This window comes from Chenopodium album, chromosome 6 (assembly GCF_948465745.1).
Source record: "Chenopodium album chromosome 6, dcCheAlbu1.1, whole genome shotgun sequence".
NCBI classification, from domain to species: domain Eukaryota; kingdom Viridiplantae; phylum Streptophyta; class Magnoliopsida; order Caryophyllales; family Amaranthaceae; genus Chenopodium; species Chenopodium album.
Window position 1 is genome coordinate 22798086 of NC_137839.1, and position 18042 is coordinate 22816127.

Here is an 18042-nt window from a genome sequence, read left to right on the forward strand (position 1 = left end):
ACTCTTTTCCTTCAAACTTGTACAAACACTCATAAAACTCATTAAATTCCCTCGTCTCTCCTCTCATAAGAAAAAAAGAAAAGAAAAACTAATCTAGAAAACATAAAAAATACGGGTTGCCTCCCGCAAAGCGCTAGTTTATCTAGGTCCCGCACGACCTTCTTACCAAGTACAATTCCTAGGACCCTTGGCCTAACGCTTGATCGGGTGGTTTCACACCCGGTCTAGCGATGTTTAGGCTGCGATGCGGCTTCCTGACATAACCTGTGGGACGCCAAGTCGCCTTATCTGGTGGATCCTCCATGACTTGGACTAGGGGATCTTCAATGCTAAGCACTAAAAACCCTTCTTTGATCAAATGTTGCTTCAAATTGTCATTGCGTTCAACACTTGCAACTCGATCTGGCGGAACACTTACCGTAGGCTCGATTCGCACAACTTGCTCTATCGGTTCCACTTGTTCATCCTCGAAACCAAGACCAACATTGTAGAGTGCTCTTTCTATTGCATCGACTTCCTTTTGCCATCTTTCTATCTCATCTGAAAAGGATGCAACACAAGATACCGCCTCCAAGGGATCTTTTTTCAAAAGCTTGGGGCTTGTTAGAATAATTTACAACCACATTGACACTGAAACATTTCTCCTCAGTCATGGAGCTTTTGGGGGCATTATTCAGATTAAAAACCACTTTATCGTCCCCTACTGATAGTGTTAGCTTACCACTTCTTACGTCTATGACTGCTCCTGCGGTGTTAAGGAATGGTCTACCCAAAATAATTGGGGTTTGCCTATCCTCAGCCATATCAAGAACAACAAAATCTACAGGTATATATAATTTACCTACTCTAACGGGGACATCCTCTAAAACACCTAGGGGGTATTTGAAAGAACGGTCGGCCATTTGCAGAGTTATATTGGTAGCTTTTAATTTACCCATATTCAACTTAGAACACACAGATAATGGCATGACACTAACACTAGCACCCAAATCACATATGCATTATCAATCAAGAGATTGCCAATATGACAAGGGATATAGAAACTACCCGGATCTTTTAATTTAGGTGGAGACTTATTTTGAAGTACGACACTACACTCTGCAGTGAAAGCTACTGTCTCTACCTCACTAATAGACCTTTTTCTCGTCATAATTTCTTTCATAAATTTTGCATATGAGGGGATTTGTGTGATCAATTCAGTAAAGGGAACTGTTACCTTCAAATCTTTAACCATCTCCAGGAACTTACCAAACTGCTTATCCAAGTTTGTCTTCAATTGACGATTGGGGAAAGGAAGTTTGATAATTGGCTTTTGAGCATTCTTCTCTTTGTCTGGAGTAACCACCTTCTCTGGTGTTTTACCCTGCAATGTAGAATTAGATGTGTTAGTATAATCCTCTAGCCCTGCAGGGCTAGCAACTACATTGTTTGGTTTAATGGAATCAAGATTAGCATTATTTAATAAAATAGGTTCATCAACTCTGGGCATAGAGGGCCCTTTATAGTTTGAATCACTCCTTAGAGTAATTGCAAATGCTTGATCCGTAGGCCTAGTCGGCTGTGCCGGCAGGGCTCCCTGTTGGCGTGCTTGTAGAGTAGCGGAGAGTTGCGCAATTTGATTATCTACAATTTTATTATGCGCTAGAATTTGATCAATTGTCGCATCCCTGCTCTCCATGTGCTTTTTCATATTGACCAACATTGCTCTAATTTCCCCCAAAGAAGGGTCTGAAGATGAGGGGGGTTGTTGTGGTTGATTCTTATGGCTAGCATTTGGGTGATAATACTTCTGCTGCTGTTGCTGTGGCACCTGTGGTTCTTATGGTGGTGGATTTTGAACATTAGTGCTCCGGTAGGAAAGGTATGGATGATTCCGATACCCAGGATTGTAAGTGTTGGAGTATGGGTTATTCTACCTATAAGCTTGGAAGGCATTAACTTGCTCCACGGAACTCCTGCAATCCTGCTCCCAATGACCTACAATACCACAATTTTCACAGAAAGCCTCATTAGAATTATTATTAATTGCAGAAACATTAGCTACATTAGCAGTGCTCAGATTATCTAATTTTTGTCAAATAGAGGTCAGTTGAGCTTGCAAAAAGGATACAGAGTCGACACTATGTTTCCCCTTGTTAGCAAATCCTCTGGGATTCCCATATTGGGAATTGTGTATCGCCATATCTTCAATAACCTGACCTGCATCATCAACATTAAGATTCATAAATCTCCCACTAGCTGCAGAGTCTAAAATTATTCTAGAGGAATTTCCAATGCCGTTATAAAAGGCTTGGATTAACTGTCATTGTGCTAAATTATGGTGAGGGCATTCTCTTTGTAAGTCCTTGAACCTCTCCCAAGCCTCATATAAAGACTCATCGGCTTCTTGAGCGAAGTTCTGAATCGCACTCCGTAGTACTGCTGTTCTTTCTGCAGGATAATACTTGTTATAAAAATTCAAAACAAGAGTTTCCCAGTCAGTTATACCAAGTGTAGTTCTATTTAAACCATTAAACCACAATTTAGCTTTTCCGGCTAAAGAGAAGGGAAAGAGAATCTCCCTGATTTGGTCTTGAGTGACCCCGGCTTGCCTTATGGTGTTCCAATATTGACAATAGTCGGCAATGTGAAGATTCGGGTCTTCACCCTTGGCTCCACTGAATTGCTTCCTCTCTATCATCGTTATAAATTGAGGTTTGATTTCGAATTGAACCCCATCAAGAGCCGGAGTAGGGGTGAGATGTGGAAAATCCGTAAGCTTTGGTTGTGAATAATCACTAAGCTTCTTTGGAACCGCCATCTCTGATTCTGTGTCTGATGATGCCTCTAAATCGCTAGAATCAGTTGGAGGATCGCGGTGATTATTGTTAGTATCACCAGAATCCGCCAGGATTTGCTTGTAGAAGTTTTTCTGTCTATGGAAGGAACGTTCGATCTCAGGATCGAATGGGATATAACCTGATCTGGAACACCTGGGCATAAACAAAAACTAGAAGCAAATATGAGATTTGTCTCAGATAACTAACGCTCTCTAAGACAAAAGAGAAATAATCTAGACTACAAAAACAATCAGAAATAAAAATAAAACCGTTTCCCCGGCAACGGCGCCAAATTTTGACAGGGTAAAGTCGTATCCCCTAATAAAAAATAATTACCTAAATCACTAACTAAGGTAGATAGGGAAGTAGGGTCGATCTCCACAGGGAAACTAGTCTTTTTACTTCTAATTTATTATTATAATCTAAACTATTTCAGTAACCAATATTTAAAGTTAAATAAGAAACTAAACTAAAAAGAGTAGGAATAGGGAGAAAATAATATAATAAAGGATCTAGGGCATAGGTTCACCAATAAATAATACTCCAGGGTAAAACAAGGTAATCAATCATTGACAAGGCATAGATAACATGATTAACAGGCTCTCGCAATTTATTAATCAACATAGATCTAACAGGCTCTCGCAATTTACTAGATCTAAGTTCTTATTGAAAATAGCCTTTAATATCAAATTAACATCTGCTCGATTCATCAATTTAATATTGCTACACTTTTACAAGCCGCAATTATAAAACATTAAAACAATCCAATAAGAAATTATCACGCAATACCAACAATCAATAACAGTCAATCATCAATGCATCAATTAACCAGATTGTAAAGGGCTCTCGCTACTTATTACAATCACACAATTAATTTACCGGTATTAAATCTCATCTCTCGAATCTTGACTTAACCATTTATAAATTAACTTGCCTATTGAAACTAGACCTAAACATTAATTCTCATCTCTCGATTCTTGAATCAATATTGTCAAACTCATGCATAAAAGATAGGCCTAATCTAGTCACAGAGCATTAAATCAATCAATAGAAAATTAATCTAGCATTGATAATCAACAACAATAATTTACCCCTTCATATTATTTATGGATCCCCATAAACCCTAGAAATTAAACTACTCACACATATTAAAAACTAAACTTATCAAAATAATAAAATAAATCATGATGAAAGAAATAAAATAAATAACTAAGATTAAGGGAAGAGAAATCGTTACCAAAATAATCTGGAATTAATCAAAGATATAAGAACAAAGGTTTAGAGAGAGAGTTTAGAGAGAGAAGTCTAAGTAGAGAGAGAAAGTCTAAGAGAGAAGATTAAGAGAAGAAGAAGAGATCCTAAAATCGTATTACGGAGGAGTATTTATACTCCGTACAAAAATCCTAAACTAAAACAAAATAAAACGACGCTAATCGCCTCCTAAATATACACGCGCCCGATCGGGCGAGGCACCGCCCGATCGGGCGCGCCTTTTTTTTACTCCAATACAAATCTCGCGCTCGGTCGGGCGCGTCACCGGGCGCTAGACCAAGCTTCTCCCGCCCGGCCGGGCGCGCCTCCGGTCGCCAGCCTTTTTGGCCGGGCGGATCATTTGGGCCAATATCTAGACTTCGATTGGGCTCCAATTCTTCGGGCCAATCTGGGTTTCCTCTTTGGGTCTTGAATACTCGGTCCAAATGCCCCGGTATCACCTATACCGAGCCCTTAACCATCGGTTCGATGTATCTAACCGACCATGGGCTATAAACTCTGGTCGTGCTTCTCCAATGCTCGTGATTGCTCCAAAATATCTCGGGAAAATACTCCAAAAGCATAAATCCCTGCAAAAGTCAACCAAATCTACGAAAACACTGGAAAACACCAATTAGTAATAAAAGTGGCTCTAAAGAGCCAAAAACACTACTAATTACGACCAAGGGACGGGGGTAAAATACTATATAAAACGGACACATCACTTCACAATGTATTGCACGGGTAAATTATGATTTATGTCATCCCCTAGACATAACCTCTATTTATATATCACATATATAATTAGAGTCCATTGAAGCCCAAACTCCTAGCCTACTTCTTACTACACTAGCTCTACTCCTTACATGGCTTGTCATATCCTCATGAGGCCTAATAATGGACCTCTTACTTGTTTAACCCAGTACCCTTATTGTGTGACCTCATAGGATCCATTCTATTTGGATTTAGACTATTTAACTAGCCTAAAGATCATTTGTCATATCTAGCACCAAACAATGACGACCCAAAAGAATGAACTTATTATCTCCATAATATTGATCCTTGATATATCTAATAATTGCACTTATTGAAGACATAATTCCTTCAATCTCCCACTTTTCGGAGACAAGTTTGCAATATTCAAATTCCTTAATTCAATGTGCATCGATTTGATAATATGATTGCATCTCATGTCGTGATCATGTTAATCTACAAATATTTTCTTGAAATCTGAGTTAGAATTATAAAACAAATGATTACTATGTAATTCATTTGAGCACGGCCATGCATTTTCTAAATTCTCCCTCTTCAAGGAGCCAAGACACATCCCTAATTAAATAGGTAGACTCAATCCAATCTTGTGAAACCAAAGCTCCTACTCAATTCTTGAAGCAACCGGGAAACATTCTTTATAGCCCCCTTTTATGGCATGACGTTTGAATGTACCACAATTAAGACAATTGTTGAATGGAATTGATGTTCCACTCATGTCTAAGGAATCCACTAATATATCCAGAAGCTCTATACTTGAACTTCAAAGTAAGTCTATAGTTCGATCATGAATCATTCATGCATATGTGATTGTCCGAGCATCATCACTATGCCCTTTAGCCCATGAAACTGCTATCCAATCAATCTTACATGCTAGTCCATTTAGTGCAATCATTTATGTTCACTTTAATGATTTCGAACTAGGAACTTAAATAATAAATGGAAAATGTTCGCCCGTGGGGTTTCATTCACCAGGTCATCAACCTAATGACCCCATCAGTCTATAATTATTTTGAACATTTTATTTAATATCATAACCATGATTAAATAAGATTAAAACTTTGTTTCAATTGATATACATAATTCTGCTAGTTAATGTATTACTTATGTAATATGCTTTCTCAAAACATACACAACTTAAATTACATAGCTTGCTTCAGTTCAAGAACCTTAGTATGACTCTCATACCTTAATCATGGAAGGGGTTTAATAAGTACAATTCATGAGACATTCTTATGAACATGAATTTTGAAACTTCTAAATTTTACAATAATATTCATCTCCATACACTAAGAATCTTCCTTCGTTCTTTCGCAAGGAACTTTGGAATTTCTAATTTACATTCCAACATTACATTGGATTTCGACTGGAATCTATCATCACTCGTCCTTAAAACACGTGAATCAAATAGACGAGTATAGTTTATGACATGTATGTTGCACCATTTGCAAACTGCATAAGGGGCATCACTCAATTAAAACCTTAATTTCATCAACCTTTCTCAAAGCATTGAATCTTGTTAGGCTTTGTGCCATGTAATACGGGATTGAAACTCTTTTTAATATAATGTTGAACCTCATAAGAATCTTATCAATATAAGCTTCTTAACTAAGCTCAAACATCCTTCTAGACCTATCTTTATAGATCTCGGATCCCAAATGTACTCATTATCTTCTTCAAGGTTTTTCATACAAAATGCATTAGCCATAACTTGACTCTTCAAGCAATGAGTAATCGTTCTTTGTACTAGACCAAGAAGATTGTATAGCTCCCACTAAACATCTTGTATACACAAGACATTTTCTTTATTTTACACAAACATCAAACGATTTGATTAACTCACAAAATTAAGAACATTAACTCCCTGATGCTAACTTCAATCCATTAAAGGGTCTTTTATACATCCCTAGGATTATTGGATTTTCAAAATCATTCTGATTGTATCATATACAAATCTTCTTTCATGAACAATTTCAAGAAAGTGTTTTGAAATCCATATACCAAATCTCATAAGGTAGAAATTACTAAAATATCTTTATTAAATCTTTGCAACATGACTAACGTAAAGATTTCATCGTAATCATAGTCATACTATGAATTAGTTGAATCCTTTACCAAGTCTTGGATTTAGTTAGAAAACATTTTTCTTTATTGTTTGTTTTTCTTATAATGGATCTCACCCAATTAGGCAAATTAATCAAGTGTCATACACTTGCTTATAGTATCGACTTAGAATTTATTTCAGATTTCATGGTTTTTAATCCACTTGGAGTTATAACTTGTCAAATCATCTTTATTACTTGCAAAATAATCATCATGTTCCAAAATAAATATTTTAGAACTCTTAGTCAATATGACATCATATTTCTTTGGCTAAGTTTAAGATATGCTAGTCATCATTGTGGGTCTTTATGCAACAATTGAAACTCATACAACAACTTTGTTTAGTTTTTAATGAGAAACGACAATAGAGGATGTGCACTTGGAATGTACTACCTTCAACACACGGTTATTTTTTTCCATTACACTTAATGAGACCACGCGTTGTCATTTAAAATATGAGGAGAACCATGCTCATATTGTTGCTTTTATTCGATTACTTCTCGAATTTCTTCAAGATTTTCGAATTAACTTTTCTTGTACTCTTTCAAGGCTCTCGAACTTTTTGAGATTCTTATACTCCCACTTGCCTTTTGAATAGGCACATTTAGCATAGGGTGAACCAACCATTGTTTGAATCATGTTTATTTGTTGCTTTTCTCGAACTCTTTTGAAATTTACACTACTCCCACTTAACCTTTTGGAAATGACATCTTTTCCATAAAGGCATTTACTTGAGCAACAAACATTTTGGGCTAAGTATTTTTTGTGTAGTGGTACCCCGTGCTCTGTATGGGAATCGAACGTGTATCAAACTATTTAATACACCTTTTACATATTCTCTATTTTGTAGAAAGACTTTATAAGAACTTTCCGTATGCATATCACATATGAAGCCTTTGCTACATTGGATTTGACATATGTAGTTTAGTTTAGTTTTGTAGCTCATCTTAAAAGTATATCCCCTGAATAATTGTTGGAAGATAGGTTATTTTCATCCATTATCAAACTATATCTCTCATAGATGGATAACTCTTTTTATAGACACTTCATAAGGTTTTCTTTCAGTGTTTATTGTAAAACAATTTCACAACTCTTGGATGTTTTCAAGGTCTTGGCTTAAATTCTCATAATTATGATAATATCGCAATATATTGAATATGGCGCCAAGTAAATGTCTTGACTCAAACTTTCACCATTACAATCATATTGTATTGTATTTATTATCTTGTCAAGTTGATTATGAACTTCGTACTAGACTTTTGAACTTTTCAAAAATTTCACACTTTAGCTTCAACTAACCACAAGTGATCATCTCACAAATGAAGTTTCATTATCCGTCTTTAGCCTTTGAATCTTTGGTTTTCTTAAATCGATATGTATTCGGCCTCGAGTTCGCATCATCATTTCTCAAAATGGTGACTTTGTCAAAATTTTCAAATTTGAATGATATTTCCATATAGTAATAGATTCATAATATGATGATATTGAAAGTCCATCCCTTTGGGTCATTCACATGCAATGTTCATTTTCATTCAAATTAGTTGACATTTTAGAGACAATTCATATATATATAGAACTGGTTTATCTTTATCGATCATGCATATAGAACTTTTAAACCTATTTAGCTTTTCAAAACACATCGTGACTCAATAAGCATAAAATAACATTTACTCCACATTTTTGAATGTTCAATGCTTAGTCATTACTAACATTGAACGGGGTATGTTTTGATAATGGAAAAAATAAATAACATTTATTTAGTTCTAGTCAATTACTAGGTAAGGTGAAATATAGGTTTTACTTATAAGGTTGTAACTTTTGCTTCTAAACTTGTAGATTCTACTTGTGAAGTAGTAACATTTGCTTCAAAAATTGTAGATTTATTTCTCCCTTAGCCATACCTTTTCATTTATTCAATCACATTCTTAATGAGAGAGAACTAAGCATGGCATCACATGTCCAAGAAGTAGTAATATGCTAAATCAATTTCTATAATATACTTCTTGAATTAGAACATTTCCATTCTCTTACTTTCCAACTGTATGAGGGTTGTTTCTAATCAATTGGAATTGGTCCATTTAATTTGAAACATTTGTTGTTCATAACAAATTTTAGCATGTAAGTAGTTCTAGGTTTGAGAGGTAGCAACTTGTTTGCATTTCTTGGCCTACAACTTCTTAATGCAATCCTCATAATATATTCTTAAACTCTTCCCTTTGAGCCACTTAGAACATTTCTCTTAGGTTCAAAATGATACTTAGCTTAACTTCTTTAAGCACTTTCATGATTTGCTAAGTCTACTAAATCATTATTCATATTAAAGTTTAATCAACTATTTAACTCCATATGAAATGAATGAAGAATAACGTCATTTGACCAACTTTTGATCATAGAGACTTCTAATCACTTTCTTATTATCAATCATATTGAAGATAAGATATTTTATTGGATTTGTATACTTGTCTTTTAGAGGGTTTGTACCTCCCATCTCATTATATCCCTTAAAGTTCTTTTCAAAATAAAGATGTGTTGGCATCTTACTCAAACATTTTGAACAAAACCAACCTTAGACATGTGACATGAGTTTCTAAAACTTGCCTTTTAGAACCATCTTAGCAAAATTGGAATATAGGTTTATGTATTATCTTTTAACCTTCTGAGAATATTTCTCAACTTTATTTTCAATCGAGGAGATTATATATTAAAATAAAATTAGAACGAAATATTACTTATAAATAAACGCAAAATTCAATGATGTTTAATAAAATTTAAAGTACCATAAGCGAATTAAAATTGGTAACTTTAAAACATTTTATTCAATATTAATTGATCCCAATTGAATTAAATGATTCCAAGATCCTTAATTTGTGTAATAGTTGACCGGACTGAGGCCCTATCATCAAGCATTACATTTTCGACGTGAGTAAACTCTTTACTGATTACAACTCTTGTAACTCTTGGTTGAATAATTAACAATCATATGTTTAATTATTACCCTTTGCTTCAAGGTTCTAAACTCTTTAGGTAACCTTGTTGAGTATAACCAATTAAATATGTAGAACGTGATCTACCCTAAATTACCCAAGATAACAAGTGACACTCTGCTGAGGCCGACCCATCACTCACGATTGAAGGATTGTTGGGTATCTAATTGGAAAAGCAACCTCAATATTACCGATTTATTATGTTGTGATTATTTAGTGAACTCTAGCGCATCATCAATCAACATAAATAAAATCTAACATGCATAAACTACTAATGCATAAATAAGACATAGTATGGCCCTTAATCCTAAGAAAACTAATAAAGTAAATGCTCCCACTTGAACCCTCATTGATCTCATCCACCTCGCTCCTTTGGGCTTTCACTTCATGGACTTCTTGGATTAATTACAACCTGTAATTCTACTATTTTCTATCTACTACTTAAATAAAATTTAATAAATTACAAAAATTAACGATACGAAGACCATATTTATATTACAAAAATATGAAACAATGCGCAGATTGTATTTAGAATCTACTGGGCCATACTAGTCATTATATAGTAACATAATATCATATATTATAAAATTTTCACATGATAAATCACTCATCATGCTTTCCTAAAATACGATATTTAATGTTCATAATTAAGGAAACATGGCATCTAAATATCTCATATTTTAATTAAATTACTGCAATTAGATAATATCTTATATTATTCATGGCTATCAATAAAAAATCATATATTTTAAATTGGAAAAATTGCAAAAAATCACCTTTTACAACAAATTTTTTTGTTAAAAAAACACCTTATATATATATTGGTAAAAGAACACCTTAAACCTTTTTTTTTTTTTTTTTTTTTTTTTGCAATTTCACACCTTAGTCCGATTTTTCGACCTTTGACTTGGTTTTCAGGGGTTGACCTGCACATGAGGTGCACGTGTTCCGGCCACACCCTCCTTTCTTCCCTTTTTTTCCCTCTAATTTTACCCTCCAATTTAACCCCCTCTAATTTAATTTTTTTTCTCTCCTCTCTTCCCTTTTTACTTGACTTTTTCTTCTCACATCACCATTAATATTTTGCAAAGGTGTTCTGCCATTGCAAGGGAAAATTGAATGCTTAATTTCGTGGGTTAATTATAGCCAAGTGAAAGGGTAAGTTGTAATTTTTCTCTTTCCTCTTATTTCACAGTCACTTTTGTGAGGCCCTAATTTTCTCCATCCTTTATTCTACCATGGTTAAAGGTAAAAAAAGCAAGCTTGCTGCGAAGACAACACGTGGAAGGGGGACCAATTACATTATAATACAAAAACCCAGGTTAGAATCTGATTTCCATATTTTAAAATTGATCTAGGTTTTGGGAAATCATTGAAACTGGATGTGAATGTTGGGAAAGCGGAAGACATGCATGACCTTGATTTGCTAAATTAATTTACTGTTAATGACCCTATTTGTAAAAGAATTGTATTTTTTTTTTTTTGCTTTGTTGCATGTGTTGTTTGATTAGTTTTGTTTGGTTATGGTAATTGGTTTATTTATACATGTAAGTAGGTGCTAAAATTAGTGTAAATGTGTTTGATTGTATCAAGTTTAATGGTAGGATAAATGTGTTTTATCCTTGGTATAGATTCATGGATGAACCAATTAATACTAGGATGGTTTATGGTGGTGACTTTGTGACTAAAAAAGGCAAAACAACATATGAGAAAGGTGATTCTTATTATTTTGGACTTTCTTTGCACCTCAATGTGTCTGAAGTCTGTTACTTTAAATTTGCTCATTGGATTAAAAGTGAATTGGGATATGATGATGTAGGACAGATTTGGTATAGGAAGATGGGTTATGCTTTGTATTCTGGAAGAAAATAGATAAAGTGTGATGCTGACATTCTAGAGTTTTTAGAAGCAAAGGAAGGGATGGTTGGTATGAATTGTACTTGGTACACCTCCCTAAGGAACCAATAGATCTTACAACACTTAGATATGGACCTGGGGTAACATTTTATTCAGATTCAGATTAAGAAGAGAGGAATGAGTCAACAGGAAGGATTGTTGAGTCATCAGGTTTGGTGCAGGGATCAAGTTTGGTGGTGGAAGGAATAGGTTTGGTGGGGGAGGGATTAGGTTTAGAGGAGGCTGAGAGAGTGCTGTGTGAATCATCAGGTTTAACTGTTGAGAGAGGGGTGGATAAGTCAAGCAGTCACATGGTGGGGCCTTAAAAAGATTCCTTTGAAAACCCTATATTTGTTAAGAACCCACCCACTTTGTTGTCCCAACCAATCCCTTTATCAAACATAATTTCTCTTGACAGCCACTTAATTCCCTTGAGACCTAAAAGACAGAAATTGACAACCATATCCAAGTTAAAAACCCAACTTCATACAATTTCTGAACTATAACCTAACACCTAGATTAAACCATATAGTGAGAAATAAATACTCATAGACAATCAACCAAACACTGAGGTCCCAAAGAGTGGTGATGATGTTGTAGAGGAGGACGGGCTTATCAGATCTGATAGTGAGGATGGTGATGTTGGGTTGAGTGAGGATGATTATGAAGACCAGGCAGATGATGATCTGTTTTGCAGCATCTGTAGATCTAGGAATTACTGAAATTGTGCTTCAAAGTTTGGGGGGTTTCTATAGAGATATGTGTGGAGGATGTTGGTGATGAACTAGAGGATCAAAAGGATGATGAGGATGTTAAGGATGAGAAAGCAGGTTGTGTGTTTGAAGATAATGAGCTGCAAGACAGTGATGGAGAGGTTGTAACCACAGTTGGATCAGATGATGAAGCACCTGATTATCCAATATTCAATCTAGCAATGGACTAAAATTCCCACGTTGCTTAGGCAAGTGTTTAAGAAAGCTATGAGGAATCATTCCATAGAGAATGGGTATGATTATTATTTCTTGCATTACACCAAGCTGAGAGTATTTTCATATTGTGCTAAGAGGTGTGCTTGTCATTGGGAAAAAGGTAGAAGATTGTATGTTTACAAGTGCAAGGCAAGGAGGAAGTGTATGTGGAAGGTACACTGTAGGAAGGTGAAGGGAGAGGAAACCTTTCAAATCAAGATTTATAGGGGTGAGCATGTGTGTGGTCATCAACATCATAATATAAATGCTACCTCCATATACTTGGAAGAAAGGTATCTAGCTGATTTTAGAGATGACCCTTCCATGAAAATGAGTGTTTTCCTTACTAGGGCAATTAGAGAGGTTCAAGCTGAAATAAGTTATAACAAGGCTTATTATGAAAAGCAAATTGCTTTGAAAATGTTGTTTGGTGATGCTGTTGAGGAGTATAACAAGGTATGGGATTATGCTTCTGCCATTGTCAAGTACAATATAAGAAGCATAGCAAAATTTAAGGTGGTAGGCATTGAGAACCCACCCCCTCAGTTCCAATGGATGTACATTTGCTTTGCAAGCTTGTAAACAAGGATTTATGGCTGGTTGTAGACCCATCCTTGGTGTTGATGGAGCTCATTTGAAGGGGTCATTTCCTAGTATATAACTAACAACTGTTGGCAAGGATGGGAACAACAACATCTTCCTTGTTGCTTGGGCTGTTGTTGAGACAGAAGGTGCTGAGACATGAAAATGGTTCCTTGAACTGTTAGTGCAAGACATAGCTTCTGTGGCTTCATCAATGACATGGGTTCATGAGAAGGAAGATGTCACTTATATGTCAGATAGACAAAAGGTATGCATTAGTGTACTTTTTTTGGTTATTTTTTTTAATGCAAAACAAGATAGCTTACATTGTTTTCTTGCCAACATTACAGGATCTGCTAGATGCATTTCAGAGTGTTGTGCCCAATGCAAACGTTAGGTTCTGCTGTAGACACATTTGATCTAATTTCAAAACAAAATTCCCTAGTGAAATCTATAGAGAACACTTTTGGAAAGCTACCAAATCCTCAACAAAGGTGAGTTCATGCTTACCAATTTCATTACTTTGAATTATACATGCCATGTAATCATAGTATTAGGTTAGTTTATGCTTTGCAGTAGCATATCTTGGTTTATGCATGCCATATAATTTAAGTTTTTGCATTATTTTTCAGCATCACTTTAAACAGAACATGGCAACAATAAAAGTATTAAATGTAGATACATTTTAGTACTTAGATGCAATACCACCTAGTAAATGGTCAAGGCATGCCTTTACTAAAAGATCTAAGTCTGGTATGATCTTAAACAATTGCTGTGAGAGCTTTAATAATGTCCTAAGAGAAGCAAGAACTAAACCCATCATCTCACTTATGGAATGGATAAGGAGATATGTGATGAAAAGATGTTGTGCAAAAAGGGAGGGTTTGAAAAATTTTGAGGGAGTTATTATGCCATCTGTTTATAAAATGATTGAGAGAGGTATGCAACAAGTGTTAAACATGAGGGTTAACCAGGATGATTTACATGAGTTTGAGGTTGATGATGTATCTGACACATATGTGATGAATCTTCAAACAAAAGAGTGTGGTTGTTACAGGTGGAGTCTTTTAAGGATTCCCAAAACCCCTCCCCCCTCCTTATAGGAAGATGCCTAGTTGGACTAACAAGAAAAAGAGGGTGAAAGAGGTAGGGATAGATAAGGAGAGACAGTTGGTGTAGAGATACAAAAAGCAAAATAAGTTCTCTAACTGTGGTGGTCTGGGGCACTACAAGTCTAAGTGTAAAAATGTGAGTCTACTTCCTAAGGAAAAGAGTAAGGGAGGAAGACAAAAAACAACTACATCAGCTCAACCAGCACCAGCACCAGCTCCAACTGAAACTCCTCTATCATCACAAGGTCAACCAGCACCAACTCCTGCACCAAAACCTGCAGCAATACCAGCATCAACCACAACATCAACTAGAATAGCAACCAGAGCATTAACCAGGTCAAGGACAACAACAACCATATCTGTAGCTATGTTAGGCCCATCAGCAGCAACCAATACTAGTTCATCTAAAGGAAAAACAAGAGCAACAGCAGTTGCAACTGCATCAGGTGTTTCAACCTCTATTGTTGTTTCAACCAAGGCAGCAAGGGCAAGGCAGGTGGCCTCTACATCAACAACAAAAAAAGCAAAACAACCTCAGAGCTTGTGTAGTCATCACAGGCTTCAACAAATGCCTACTGATGTATATTTCTTTTGTATGAACTATTCAGTGACAAGGGTTTATGTATTTTGAACAAATAGTAGCTTTATTAGTATCAACTGTTATGTATGGTCAATGAAACTTACCTTTCATTTAAGTATTACGCCATCACTTTTGCTAAATTACTTCATTATTGTTACTTATATTAGCATGAAGTCAGTAATTTTAGCAACCAAAGGCAACAAAAACATCATTTCATTTCATTGCATAGGTCATAATCAGTACAAATTAGGCCAATTAAATGGCTTTAACTCCATTACAATGCATATACACACCCTAACTAGTAAACTTAACAACTAGTACACTAACTACAACAAGAACAATTATACATGTAGCAACAAGTACACCAATTTTCTCCTTCTCCAATGCTTGTTGCCTTGCTGACACCTCATTTTGTTCCTCTATATGTTATCAAGTTCTTTGGACAGCCTTCTCTTCATATTGTCAGTGCAGTCCAATTTGGCTTGCACCAACTTCAAATTAGTAGCAAGTTTATGTTTCTCAGCAACAAGTGTATTGGTGACATCCCTCTACCAGTACAAAATGTCTTCATCTACCTAATCAAATTAGTTACACCCTCTATGTCCTGTCTCAAAGTAGTAGAATTTACAAGCTTTGAATTTTCTCCCGGGATTCTCATGCGTCTATGAGGTCCTAATAGCAACAGGATTGCCACAACAACACTTGTGACCCCTTGAACCAACTTCTAATTCCATTTTATAAAAATTTTAGGGCAAAAATTAGTCCAATACAAGAAACCCCAAATTCAGATTCAAACCCTAATTCATGATTTGGGGATAATTCAAAATAATCAACAACACGAAATTTCAAAAATTAAACAAACATAACTTACTCGAAACAAGATTAATTGAACAAATTCACGTGAAAAATTATATTTCCTTCGTCAATGGTGAGTAAATTGGGATTTGATGGAGAAGAAGGGAGGAGAGAGAAAGTTCAATTGGAGAGGGAGGTAAGTTGAGGGGAAAAAAGGGGGGAAAGAATAATAAAAGGGGGGTGTGACCGGAACACGTGCACCTCACGTGCAGGTCAACCCTTGAAAACCAAGTCAAAGGTCAGAAATCGGACTAAGGTGTGAAATTACCAAAAAAAAAATAAAAAAATAAAAAAAAAGCGGGTTTAGGTGTTCTCTTACCAAAAAAAAATAAAAATTTATAAGGTGTAAGGTGGGTTTTTTTTTTTTTTTTTTTTTTTTTTTGCTATTTTTCCTTTTAAATTAGACATGAGATAGAATCAAATCTTATTTTAATTTTAAAAAATAAATCATATTTATTTTCAAAGATTGTCCTAACTAAATTAGGAGATTCTATCCTAATTACTAGTCAATCACAAAATTTTAAATCAATTATTATACTAAAATAATTATGGAATAATCTCAGTTTTTAATAAATTATTGTCCATATAGAGTCTTTTGCTAAAAATTTATCCAAACTCATCAAAATTAACAACTTTAATTTTAACGTGTAGTATTAAACTTTTAAACTTCTCTCTCTAGCAGGGAGCCCTTCTCTCTAGAAAATTACTAGAGCCTTCACCCCAGCCACTGTTCATCACCGACAACCGCTTCCTTCCACCGCTCAACTATTCAAATCAATCTCATCTAGTTTTCACAGTTTGATTACAAGATTTTGATCGGAAACCCAATTTTATTGCACGAATTGGGGGTTTTTCAATTCGTTGTTCCTGTTCGTACCTTCGTCTTCAATTTGCTGCCTTTTATGGTTTCTCAAGCGGTTCTTCAGGTCCATCGGTGACGCTCCCGTATCAAGGAAACGGTTTGTCCTTATTCAGTTTCAATAATCCTTATGATTAAAGCTTAGTGCTACTTTCCAATCCAGTGGTTTTTTTCCGTAAAAATAAGCTCTGTTTTTTCGAGGAATTTATTTTCTTAGCTCTGCTTACTATTCCGTACTTTTGGCTTGTGAGTCCCTTGGTTATCTTTTTCCCTTGTTCAAGTAAAATGACTTCATCTCAATATCTTGACTGTCCAAACCGGAATCAGCCCGGTTTCAAACCTCAATATTCCAATCTCCATCGTCATCTTGTTCTCGGGAAATTTGTAGACTACCGTCACTTCTCTGAACGTCAAATTCAAGATTGGGTATCATCTCAGTGGTTAAAATTTGGAGAAATTACAGTTCAAAAGTTCAACAATATTTTTCTGTTTCTATGTGAAGATGTCCGTGACAAAGAGGCTATGTTGGAGCAGGGAGCTTTGGCGTATTACGGCTCTTCTAGTTTTCAAACCTTGGACTTTAGGTGATTCAATCAAGGATTTCAGTTTCAGCAAGGCTGCTATTTGGGTAAAATTGGATGAGATACCTCTAAATTTATGTAAGCTAGATGTTGTTAGGCCGATGCTCTCTTTGGTCGGGAACATTTTGTGTGTGGACGACCCCCTTCCAGGTTCACTTAGATTCTTGCTTAGAGTAAAGCTCCAAATTAATGTGTTTGAACCGTTATTACCAGGCTTCTTCTTGGACCTTGGTAACTCGGTTGTAAAATGGATTAATATCAGATATGAGAATTTGTTTATTATGTGCTCTAGGTGTAATCGAGTTGGACATCGAAAGAATTCATGTTTTTTTGACCTCTCTTAGGCTTGCTTCTTTGGTGACTAATAGAATTAGATTGTGTACGCTAAAGATTGATGTGGATCATAATCTATCCAATTCGAATATTGACATAAAAAGGACCGAAAGATTTAGAACATCTAGAGTGAATCTTCGAGGTATTTTCAAAGACATTGTCCCACCCCAATCCCAGACCCAATTAAGAAAAAGGCCCCTTGTGTTGGATACTCCAACCTTCTCCTCTTCGAAAAAGAGGAAAATTCACTCTTAACCCATTGAACATATTACCCTTCCTCTTGAAAATCCTAGCTATACTCCAACCCTACCCCATTTCTCACCTTCTAGAATCCCCCTACCCAATTTT

At 35.5% G+C, this 18042-nt stretch overlaps 1 non-coding gene across 1 annotated transcript; it reads left to right on the forward strand.

The window, feature by feature from the left end:
* Window positions 1-2312: 2312 nt before the first annotated feature.
* On the forward strand, window positions 2313-2419 carry LOC145637470 (small nucleolar RNA R71). The gene has a single exon (XR_014114251.1). It is a non-coding gene; the product is annotated as a small nucleolar RNA R71 (small nucleolar RNA).
* The last annotated feature ends 15623 nt before the right edge of the window (window positions 2420-18042 follow it).